The sequence below is a fragment of the Arachis hypogaea genome, chromosome 5, assembly GCF_003086295.3.
Source record: "Arachis hypogaea cultivar Tifrunner chromosome 5, arahy.Tifrunner.gnm2.J5K5, whole genome shotgun sequence".
NCBI lineage: Eukaryota > Viridiplantae > Streptophyta > Magnoliopsida > Fabales > Fabaceae > Arachis > Arachis hypogaea.
This window is the reverse complement of record NC_092040.1, coordinates 109,037,913-109,051,056: the sequence shown is the minus strand read 5'-3', so window position 1 is coordinate 109,051,056 and position 13,144 is coordinate 109,037,913. Positions and strand designations below refer to the sequence as shown.

The 13,144-nt window shown below is 34.3% G+C and overlaps 1 long non-coding RNA gene across 1 annotated transcript; it reads right to left on the bottom strand.

Moving 5' to 3' along the window:
• Window positions 1-1,286: 1,286 nt before the first annotated feature.
• LOC112799847 (uncharacterized) lies at window positions 1,287-3,163 on the bottom strand. Its single transcript, XR_011881723.1, has 2 exons — window positions 2,581-3,163; window positions 1,287-1,561 (listed from the first exon to the last, which is right to left on the bottom strand). It is a non-coding gene; the product is annotated as an uncharacterized lncRNA (long non-coding RNA).
• Window positions 3,164-13,144: the final 9,981 nt, after the last annotated feature.

Below are 13,144 nucleotides of genomic sequence, written 5' to 3'. Positions count from 1 at the left end.
GCCAAAATTTAAGTTTTCTTCTTTTTCTAAAGCCCCTTTTGGCCTTACTGATCGGCTACCTGACCCTCATAATGACCCTCTTAAAGGAGCCTTAGGAGGGAATTATCGACTCCAAAGAAAGACTTAAGAACGCTGGGTATAAACACTACGGGTGCCTTCTACTACCCAAGGACTAGTGATAGAAGACATAGTCGAACAAGGATAGCTTGATATTTTCTAGGTTTCGTATTTTTCTTATGACTTAGAACATTAAATCTATACTCATCTTATATTCCTTATACATTTTCAGCTGCTCAACCGACACAAATTTCTGAGGTTGTTGCTGATCCTCAACCTGACAAAGAAAATTGAGACTCAGATGAGGATCCTATTCCCAAAAGAGCAAAGTCAAAGCGCGGTGTTGGTCGAGGCCATGGGAGGTCGAGTGATGCCACTCTTTCTTCCAAAAAACGTGGTCTTCTCACATCCTTATGAGCTCAGGTCCCAAAAAAGTTTAAAAGACAAATCTCGTTGCTTCCTCAAAAGTGTGTGTGTGTCTATATATATAAATATATACACTACAAAAAAAAGGCCTATGGCCACGGTAAAAAACCGTGACCATAGCTAGTAAAAAGGGTGACCATAGATCTATGGTCACGGTTTTGGACCTATGGTCACATTTTTTTACCGTGGCCTATTCTCTCGTGGCCATAGGTCTATAATCACGGTTTTTTGAGCTATGGTCACGGTTTCAATTTTTAAAATCTGACACTTTAGGCCATGTTTTTTTACCGTGACCATAGCCTCTATGGTCACCCCTCCTTAAAACCATGACCATAGATAAGGCTATGGTCACGGTTTTCACGGTGGCCATAGCCTCTATGGTCACCTTTTATTAAAACCGTGACCATAGCCCTATCTATGGTCACGGTTTTAACCGTGGCCATAGACTCTATGGTCACCCCACCTAAAATCGTGACCATAGCCCTATCTATGGTCACGGTTTTTCACCGTAGCCATAGCCTCTATGGTCACCCCTCCTTAAAACCGTGACCATAACCCTATCTATGGTCACAGTTTTTCACCGTGGCCATAGACTCTATGGTCACCCTCCTTAAAATCGTGACCATAGCCTATCTATGGTCACGGTTTTTCACCGTGGCCATAGCCTCTATGGTCACCCCTCCTTAAAACCGTGACCATAGCCTACTTTATTTTATGAGATTTATTTTTTTAAAGCATAATAATCACATCCCAAATTTATGATAATCATAAAATAAATCTAAAAATGAGAAACTCAAAAAATCTAAATCATAAAATTTATATTATAAACTGAATATGTTTTTAGTCCAAACAACACAAATAAAAATACAGTGTAATTTATTCATTACATGTAAAATACATAACACACCAAATATATATATATGAGACCCATCTCATCTCTTATTATTATGGAAAATGTTTTCTTCATATCATCCCCACTGTGTTCAGCACTTTGTTTAGCACATCGCTCAGCTAGCCTCAAAACTAAATTTGGCATCCCCACTGTGTTCAGCATATCCAATGCTTTCCTATGAGCACTCTGCAGAATCATTTAGTGTTAGCATTGCTAGAAACGAAATCTAAAGCAACATTTTAAATTTAGCTTTTCACCAAAGAAGGGATAGAAGTTACACTTGTTTAGAACCAACTTATTAGTCACAAATGAAATTTTGAAGAAAATGAACTATTTCTTCAAAGAGTGCTATGTAAACAACAATTTTGGCAACTATATATAACTATACAAAAAGTAAATGAGATGTCTGTTTCAAACTTGTTATGCCGTTCCATTAAACATCTTTCAAAAACTAGTTGTTTTCGTGAAAGTTCAAAAAATATACTAATACATATAATCTAACATTCATAACTAGTTGTTCCATTAATTTAATTTCTTTCTAATTTAATTTAACTCATCTATATCAAAATTCTCTCTGCTTCTGCAGCTGCTTTTGGGTTAAGTGGTAGGCCTAGTACTGGAGCTAACACACTATGTAGAACAAATGGACCTAGAAGAAGAAGAGTAGTAAAGCAAAAAGTGAGGAAGCTAGAAAACTTTTGCATCAAATTGTGTAATTGTGTACTAACGATTTACATCAACGAAATTGAAAAAAAATTACTCAGTGATATGTTCAGCATCAAATTCAATTTACGGCAACAAATTCTACTTCTACCAACAAATTATGCTCATTGGTCATTTTTAACAACAAACTCAACTATAATTTTTCAATCCAAATCATTATTAATTCATGTACATGAAAAATAGGAGCCACATCTTCATTAGTTACATCAGTAATCCATAAATTGAAGGCAATAATTTCAACAAAATCAATAATAAAATAGCTAAATGATAACAAAATCAATAACTCTTGTCTTATTGTCAAAATTGGACCACCAAATTTTTCAAACTCAGAACTTAAATCCAAAACCACTGTTAAGTGACTAAAGTATTCAGTACTTTGACGAATCTGATATTAATTGTAGAACTCCATTTTATTGTAGGATCTAAGATGTGATAAGTATGCAATGAACAAGAAGCAAAATAGTAAAAAGTTAGCAACCTGCCTTAAAGACTACAGAGGTTGGCAATGTCAGTGAGGTGAGTCAAGGAGGAAATGGTGGAAGGAAGTTCTTCCAGAGAGACCCTTTCCTTGAAGACGCAGCGACGGCGAGCTCGAGAAATGACAGGTATGAACGGCGGCACCCAAGAATTCCGACGGCGACGACAACCCCCTTTCTCTCGCTCAATCGTGTTCTGTCTCATCACTCCTCTTCCTCTCGCGTACAGTGGCAGTAGCATCGACCAAGGTTTGGTGGTGGAGACACCCAAAACGGCGGTGAAACGCGGCGGCTATGAAAGCTCGGCGATGGTGGTAGGGCGCGGCGTAGGCGGCGGGACAGCTCCATCGCGACCTCTGTCTCCCTCTCATGCGTCGTCCTCTCTTCGCGTCAGGTTCTCTCACGACTCCTCCACTGCGAGCCTCTCCCTTCTCGTGCAATGATGGCAACGGCGACGGCGGCGAGGTCTCAACCGGCGCCATTCCTTCCTCCTCCTTCTCTTCCTTTCTCCCTCATCCCCTTCAAGCTTCCCCTGTTTCTCGTTTCTTCCCCCTTTCTTTTCTTCTGTATATGTGTATTCGTAGGTTTAGGGCACAAATGGGGAAATTTGGGGATATTAGGGTTTTTATTAGAAATTTTAGGATTAGAGAAAAATATATACAAGTAATATAACAATTTTATAAAATATTTGAGATAAAATAATAATTCAGAAATTAAATATAATACTATAAGATTGCTTTTAAAATGCACAAGATTTTATTTATCATGATATCATTGAGTTCAAATAATTATTTCTAATTTAAATTATAAAGTAAACATACTAATTACATTTTATAAAATATGGTTAAATTCAAAATATCAATTACCTAAATTAAATTATATGACCTTTCATTATTTTTCTATTTAATTATTCTTAATAAATTAATCTCTAACTCTAAAAACTCAATTTAATAAATGAACCATAATTTATTCATAATAGAAATTTTTTAAATTTAATTATATAACACTTCCATTATTAAGTTATTAAATTATTTTTTATGTTATTAAGTTTTAAATCTTTTTTAATTTAAAATTAATAGCATTCAACTTAATTTTTTATTTATAAAATTAAATTTAAAATTTTAATATTTAAAATAAATCATATAAATTATTATTAGTTTTTAATTATTAAAATCTTTAAAAGATAAAATATTTAAAATTATAAAAAATACATAAAAATCTTAATTAATTTAAACTCAAATGATTAAAACTGTGACCATAGACCACTTTAGGTCATTCTCCAAAACCGTGACCATAGACACTTTTTGGTTACTGTAAAAAACCGTGTCCATAGACCCCTTTAGGTCACCCTCAAAACCGTGACCATAGACCCTTTTAGGTCACCCTTCCAAAAAACCGTGACCATAGACCCTTTTTGGTCATTGTAAAAAACCGTGACTATGGACACCTTTAGTTCACCCCCCAAAACTGTGACCATAGACTCTTTTAGGCCACCCCCAAAACCGTGACCATAGACCCCTTTAGGTCACCCCCCAAAACCGTGACCATAGACCCTTTTAGGTCACCCTTTTTTGAAAAATCGTGACCATAGCCCCTTTTTGGTCACTGTAAAAAACCGTGACCATAGACCCCTTTAGGTCACCCCTAAAACCATGGCCATAGACCCTTTTAGGCCACCCCCCAAAACCGTGACCATAGACCCCTTTAGGCCACCCCCTAAAACCGTGACCATAGACACTTTTAGGCCACCCCCAAAACCGTGACCATAGACTCCTTTAGGTCACCCCCAAAACCGTGACCATAGACCCTTTTAGGTCACCCTTTTTTGAAAAATCGTGACCATAGCCCCTTTTTTGTCACTGTTAAAAACCGTGACCATAGACCCCTTTAGGTCACCCCCAAAACCGTGACCATAGATCCTTTTAGGCCACCCCCAAAAACCGTGACCATAGACCCCTTTAGGCCACTCCTCAAAACCGTGACCATAGACCCTTTTAGGTCACCCTCTTTTGAAAAACCGTGACCATAGACCCCTTTAGGTCACCCCTCAAAACCGTGACCATAGACCCTTTTAGGCCACCCTTTTTTAAAAAACCGTGACCATAGGTACTCCATGGTCACCCTTTCCAAAAAAACCGTGACCATAGCTTTTTTTTTGTCACCCTAAAAAACCGTGACCATAGAGGGTCTATGGTCACGGTTTTTTACCGTGACCAAAAAAACTGTGGCCATAGACCCAAAATGTTGTAGTGATATATGGTGCCCAACTAATCCTTTGATGTCTTTACGTTCTGTTAACCCTTCTTTGTTACTTTGTTTTAGTCTAAATAATGCAAGCGGGAGTCAAGAACTAGAGTTACAACAGAAAGTCAGTCTGAGCGAGAAGTCGACCAACCCGATGACGTCAAGGTCGAAGTGACTTAATCTATTCCTCCTATAATTTCTCATCAGACAGTGATTTTACCTATTCCCATTTTGAGTCCGATACAAACCATTATGTTGACTGCTGCCTCTCAAGCCTCGATTGATTCTCCATTGGTAAAATTCTCTATCTTTTCATACTTCATTTTACTTGTTCATATTCACACTTATTACCTTCTTTTTGTAGGCAAACTATATGCCTCTACCAAGTGATGCAGAAACATATCAAGCAGCCACTTCTATGATCACACCTGGTATAAATCAGGCTGTTATTGAATAGAATTTGGAGCCTCCTTTCGATGTTTCTACTCCAGAGGTTGGAGAATTAAACTTTGAAGATCTCAACTTTGACCTTGCCAATATTTTATCTGAGATAGGTATATTCCTCAGAGGGAATTACGGTGCTATTTTTTTCAGATCCAGAGCCGAACCTTGTGCCACATCTGTAAACTCCGAGAAATTAATGAATAATTAACTAATAAATTAATTATTATTTAAAGAAATTAAAAAATTAAATTTTATTGTTTATATAAGTAAAAATGATTAAAATGCAAATTAAAATGCTAATTTTAAATATTTTGGCCTAAAACTGGATCAACAGACTGAACCGGTTGAACAGAACTCAAACCAGGCCCATATTGGGCCCAAAACCCAACCCATATAAGCCTTCCCCCACACTTGCAGCCACAAACATTTCTGATTTCATTGAGAAAGAGGGATTCCACGGTGAGAGAGGGAAGGGAAAAACATAACATAGGTTACTATTCACTTCCGATTTCAATTGCCCGTAACTTTTAATCCGAAGTTCCGATCGCTGTATTGTTTGCGACCACGCGTTCATCTCGTCGAACTCTTCAATTCTATCCGAACAAAGTGGTATGTATCTCTACATTTCGTGTCCAGTTTCTTCTTCCATTCAGATTTTATGTTTTGGTTAAGGGTGCATTTGTATGTTTTGTATGAGTTTGCATCTGTTTTGGCTTGCCTAATTGCTTATCGGTGATTAACTCCTATCTAATCTATTTGCTGTAACTACTATCTATACATGTGCTTTCCTTGTCTATTTGTATGTGTTTACCTTCTGAGAGACCCCTCATGTGGTGGAGGTGTGATGAGGGTTGTTCTTTACACGGTGATTAGGAAGTTTGAAGGAAATAAAAAGTGTAAAATTAGATTAGAACTAGGATCTCTTAGATGGAGTATCGAATTTCTGGTTTAGTATAATTTTTAAGCTAAAAATCTGTCAGTGTTCTAGGAATGTCTCTAGCATTCTCGAGACCTTATATATTATCTGTGTGGGCACCTTAACCATACTGAAAACCCCCAATTCTCATTCTATACATATATTGTTGTTTTTCAAATGCAGGTCGGGAGGTACCTCGTTGAGCGATCTGGAGTCTCTTTAGAAGCGAATAACTATTTTGGGACTTAGTCTTTGGTATTTTGTTTATGTAATTAGATTCTCCGCCCTGTATATTTTGTATTTTGTCCATCTTAAAGGTTGAATTGGAGAAATAGGTATATACTCTTGTCTTTCGAGTTATCTAGGATGTCTTTTGGTTGTGTGTGGGTGTATATATAAACTCTGGCTGGCCTTAACTTCGCAGGTAGAGTCTGGAGCTAGTTATTTGTATCTTTTGGATTTTTGATCTTTATATATGTTTTAGCTTTCCTTTTAATCTTGTTTATCTTTATACGCTTATTCGAATGAGTATGATGCGAACTCTGTTATGCTTTTGTTTAGCTTCTTTTTCAAGATTCCTAATTATAAATTCTTTCAAATATATTTATATACGTCTTTTTCTTTAGAGGTCATAATACCTCGCCACTTCTGCTTTACAACTTAAGCGTAAGGCTCTGTGTGGTAGGGTGTTTCAGACTTTGGAGCAACATTCTGAGTGCTGTGGGGCCTATGAAGGTCAGAATCTTCTCCAATTTAGTGAATAACAACAGAGTTATGGAAGATTGCATTAGAAAGGCTGTTTTAGACAAAGGTGATCATCGACCATTCTTTAAGAGGGATCCAGGAAAGAATTTCACGCCAAGAGGTCGAAATTCTAAGCGAGGCGGCTATGTCCCACAACCCCACCAGGGTCAGAACAACTTTCAGAGGTTCAATAACAATAACTACCAAGGAAGAGGAAAAGGTAAGCAAGCTCAAGTTCCACCTAACGACTTGACTTGTAGAAGGTGTGGAGGTTATCATCCTAACACTCTGGGTAAAGCTGGTTTGTGTTTTGTTACTTTTGTGGTGGAGCTAGACACATGTCGTGGACTTGTCCGGAAAAGAGGAATTAGAATGTCGGGAGAGCTAAACAGTAAGGACGTGTTTTTACTATGTCGACGGATGGTGCTGAAAGGTCAGACACTTTGATCAGAGGTCGCTGTGAAATTGGAAAAAAAATCTTAACTGTCTTGTGTGATACTGGGGCGTTACAATTATTTATATCATTTGAGTAAGCTGATGAATTAGGGCTAAAAATATCTATGCTAGCTTATGACTTACAATTACATACTCCTACCTCTGAGGCTGTGGTAACTAGGCTAGGTTGTCAACAAGTGTCATTTTGAATTGAAAACAGAACCTTTCTCCATGACTTGATATGTTTGCTGTTGACTGGACTTGATTTATTTTTGGGTTTGGATTGGCTGTCAAACCATCATGTACTGTTAGATTATTTTAAGCGTTCGGTGTAATTTATGTCTGAAGGGTCAGAAGGACCAGTTGTAGCAAAGGGTTACTATTTAAATTCTGTTATGGTGAACTATAGTGGGAGTGAGTGTCAGGAATTTGTGTTATTAGCTGTGAGTTTTGTCGGAAGATGAACAGATTTTGGGTTAGATTTTGGTAGTGAGCAAATTTCCTGAGGTATTCCCTGAAGACATACTTGAATTTTCGCTTCTCAAGAAATCAAATTTGGGATAGAATTGACGCGTGAAGCAGGACCAATCTCGATTGCGCCTTATAGGATGTCGCTGTTGGAGCTGGCAGAACTCAAAGTTTAGTTGGAGGATTTAACGGAAAAGAGTTTCATTTGGCCAAGTGTTTCTCTGTGGGGAGCACCGGTCCTATTGGTAAAGAAGAAAGATGGTAGCATGCGACTATGTGTGGATTATCGGCAGTTTAATAAGGTGACAGTAAAGAACAAAGATCCTTTTCCGAGAATTAACGACCTGATGGATCAGTTGCCAGGAGTTGGAGTTTTTTCAACAATAAGTTGGGTTATCACCAAATAACAGTGAGAGAGGAAGATATCACTAAGTTTTTGAGTGAAGCTCTAGTTTCCTATATAAAACTATGAATACTTTTGGAGATTTCTACAACTATAGAGTCAAAGTCAGAAGATTTCTGAGGCTGAGAAGGTGCTTGCTGTGGTTGAGAGGGCTGAAACTAATGGTTGTTGAAGTTGTTCTGATTGAAATTACCCTGAGAATTGTTGTTGAAATATTATTGCCTCTGTGGTTGACTCTCCCACCCGAAGTTTGGGTGATTTCTCTACTCTAGATTATAAGTCTTAGAGAAAGGATCATTATTGGACGGTCTAGAGGAATTGCCTATGTAGTTTACCTGTTCAGGGAAAACTTGGCCTTAATCATAACTCTCACCTTGAGAGAAGCAACCACTCATATCATAGGATGTATCTTGAGTATTGACGGTTGAGACTTGCATTCCACTCAAGTGTTGAGCAATAGCATTAATCTATTGAGATATGGCCTTGTTCTGAGCAAGAATTGCATCCAAAGCATCCAATTCCATGACTCCTTTTCTCACAGAGATACTCTCAGAAGAATATAGGTGCTGGTTGTTAGCAACCATCTCAATCAAATCAAGAGCCTCGTCAGGAGTCTTTTTCATGTGAAGGGATTCGCCTGCAAAATTATCCAAAGATATTTTGGTAGCCTCAATGACTCCATCATAGAAAATCTGTAACTGAATCCAGTCTGAAAAGATGTCAGCAGGACACTTTCTGAGCATCATCTTGTACCTTTTCCAAGCTTCATAAAGAGATTCACCTCTCTGCCTGAAAGTCTGAACATCAATCTTCAGCTTAGTCAGCTTCTGAGGTGGAAAGAACTTGGTTAATAATCTATTAACCAACTTATCCCATGTATCCAAGCTCTCCTTGTGTTGTGTGTCAAGCCATTGCTTGGCTCTATCCTGTACAGCAAACGAAAAGAGCAACAACCTATAGACACCAGGATAAACTCTCTTGGTCTTTACTGTATCACAGATTTGCAAAAATTTAGAGATAAATAAGTTTGAGTCTTCCTGTGGGAGTCCATGAAACTGACAAATTTGTTGCACCAGAGAGATGAATTGAGGCTTTAACTCAAAGTTGTTAACCCCAACAGGAGGTACAACAATGCTATTACCATAGAATTTAGGATTAAGAGCAGTATATGAGCCAAGTGTCCTTCTAGGTGGCTCAAGCATATTAGGAGCATTGAGAGCATTAGGGTTAACAACATTGTTGCTGTTTGGATCCATATTGACTTCTTCAGATTCCTCATCAGAATTATCCTTGAGATTCTCAGCAGCTTTGTAAGCTCTAGCCTACTGTAAATGCCTTCTTAAAGTCCTTTCAATCTTAGGATCAAATTCAAGAAGAGGTTTCTTATCTCTGTTTCTATTTATAAACAAATAGAAAACAAGAAAAAATGGGAATCTTCACGTCAGAGTGAAGAGAATTTCCAGTGAGGAATCTTGAGTAAAATAAATAAAGCAAAATAAAATAAATAAATAACATTAGAATTTTCGAAAATTACTAAAGAAATTAAACTAGAAATTTTGAAACTAATAAATAAAAATAAATAGGAAATAATAAAATAAAGAAACTCAGGGACACCAAATTTAATTTCAAAAATTAAAAGAAAATTTTAAACAATTTAAACTAAAATTTTTGAGAAAGTAAAAGAGAAAATTAAACAAAATTCAAGTAAAAACGCCTGATCTATGCAATCAAAGAACGAGTAGTTGTCAATCACAATCAATCTCCGGCAACTGCGCCAAGAACTTGGTGCGGATTTAGAATACCACAACTGAACTGGCAAGTGCACCGGGTCGTCGCAAGTAATACCTCAGGTGAGTGAGGGTCGATCCCACGAGAATTGATAGACTAAGCATCAATAATTGAATGATTTACTTAGTCAGATAAGCACAAAAGAATGTTTTGGGTTGAAATGCATTAAATAATACTCCGAGAAATTAAGAAAGAAAACAGTAAACGGGTTGTGTGAAGATTATATGAGGAAACAATTAAGCTTTCAGGGATATTTATTTTTCGAATTAATAGTTCTTACCAATTTTTTTAATCATGCAAGATTCAATTCATGGTAAGTTTTAATTGATTAAACCCTAATTCCTTAGTGATTTAATCTCCTTTAACCTAATCAACCGCCAATTTCTTAGCCACTTAATTTAGATTAAAGGTTTAAGTTCAATTCTAGCTTGTTAGCCACACAAACCCTAGAGAAAATTCCACTTTCCTTCCCTACGAGATGCTAAAATGATACTCTCCTCTCCTCTATTTTATAAATGTACATTTTTCTCCTTTCTAACTTTTAAAAACCTCCTCTTTAATCTATTTAAATTTTTTTGTGTTAACTAATGTTAATTTTATCCATTTTAAAAAATAAATAAATTATTTTTTGAAAAAAATATCCATTAACAAAAATTTTATTTTTTATCATTAAATTTTGCTTACCAAAATACCATTTAATAAATTATTCTTTTATTAATTAAATTTTATCTTTACTAAAATATTTTCAAAAAAATTAATAATTAAATTATTTTTTTCTAAGATACCTTCCCTTCAATAATTTTTTAATTATTAAATTGTAATTTTACTAAAATTTTTATTAACAATTATTTTTATATTTATTATTAACTTTTTTATATCAATATATATTATTTTAATATTAAATAAAAAAATCTTGCCTTTGGTAATATGTATAACAATTAATATATATTGATATTGAAAAATAATCTTACTAAAATTTTTTATTTAGTGTTAAAATAATATATATAGATATCAAAAAATTAATAATAAAATATAAAAAAGTTGTTAACAAAAATTTTGGTAAAATTATAATTTAATAATTAAAAAATTATTGAAGGGTATTTTAAAAAAATAATATAATTATTAATTTTTTTAAAAATACAATTTAATCAATAAAATAATAATTATTAAAGGATATTTTGCTAAGCAAAATTTAATAATAAAAATAAAATTTTTGCTAATGGGTATTTTTTTAAAAAATAATTTTTTTCTTAAAAAATGGATAAAGTTAACGTTAGTTAACACAAAAAGTTTAAAACGGATTAAAAATGAGGTTTTTTAAAAGTTAGAAGGGAGGACAATGTATATTTATAAAATAGAATGGAGGGGAGTGTCGTTTTAGCATCTCGCAGGAGAGGGGAGAGAATTTTCTCCAAACCCTAAATACTCAAAGATAAGGTAATTATATGTCACGTATCACATTAAGTCCAAGTAATTAGAGAATTATGAGGAATTATTTTCAAAGTATTATTCAAGTGAGTTAACTTTTTCAAGATTCAACAAGAATTCAAATAGAAAAAGAGTTATCTTCTAATATACTCTAATTCCTAAGATGAAGAACGAAAGTAATCCTTAAATACAAATTAAGACATTAATCAAAGTAGAAAGACAATAGTATTATTCCATCAAAATAAACAGAGCTCCTAATCTTAACAGAGGAGGTTTAGTTGCTCATAGTTTAGAGAAAATCAGGGTTTCAAAAGGTGTCTCAAGCATGGAATGAGAAAGAGAGAGGAAACGGATCCCGAAGAGCTGAATCTTTTTCCTTTTTATATCTAATCTAAATGATTTGAAACAAAAATAAAATATTAAACTACTAAAAGCCCAAAAGATTGTGTTTTGTTTTAATAATAATAAAAATAAAATAAAATAATTATTAACTAAATCTCACTCATGAAGCTCCTTCTATGGAGTCCAAATACGTACTATTGGCGCTAAACGAAGCTCCTGGCACTAGCGCCAAGCCAACCGTAGACTTGCACGCATTACGAGACGTCTGGCGCCAAACGGCCAATATCGGCATTTAGTGCCAGCTTGACAGTATCAAATTTCTTCCTTTTGTTTAGTTATATGATTGTAATTTGTAATTACAGTCTTTAACATTTGTTAATTTATTAAGTATTCTTCTAAAATATTTACTAAAATATTTGTTTATTTTTAATTTTGGGTTGTAGATTTTGAATCATCGGCACAGATGAAATCATCTTCTTCTGTTAGTCATGAACTTCAACAACATAGACCATCTAATATTTAAAAGAATTCTATGATTGAATAGTTAGCATTATATGTTTGGCTTAAATTAAAATTTTTTGAATTTACATGTTATGGATTATGACTATGTACAACTTGTAGTATTCAATGTTTTGAAATACATTGTTGTTATTTTTTAAAATACAATGCAATGCTATATCTGTAGAATTCAAATTTTGTGTTATTGAGATTATAACCGTTTAAAGCAGTCATTAAATATAGAAAAAGTCATCACAGAAATTAGTAACTTAATGATAGTTTTAAATCGAGAAACTGTCATTATAAATTTGCACGGTTTAAATAATCACTAAATATACTTAAAAATTGTCATAGAAAGTAGTAATTTGGTGATGGTTTTAAATTGTCGCTAAAAAATTTGTAATGTTTTAAAATAATCACAAAATATAAGAAAAAACTGTCATTGGATTAGTAATTTAATTATAGTTTTAAAACGTCGCGAAATGTAGCACAAAAAATACCTTAACAAGTGTTACAAATTAGTAATGATTTTGTACTTTGAAAATCATTATTACAAATAATTTAGTGTAACGCTTAAATCTGTGACGGTTAAAGCTATCATCACTAAGTATTTAAAAAATGTTGCAAAAATATTATTTTGTTGTAGTGTAAGAGGCAATATAAAACATATATCATTTTGGGTATTCTTAAAATTTTTTTGAAACATTAAAGAGAAAACATATATTTTGTCCTAAAATAAATTAATTCTTTTCTAAAATCTCGAAATACCATATAATATGAAGTAGCATAAATGATGCCTTGGATGGAAAAAAATAGGAAGGAGAGAACGAGCGACATGGGATTGTTTCTTGTGTGAATAT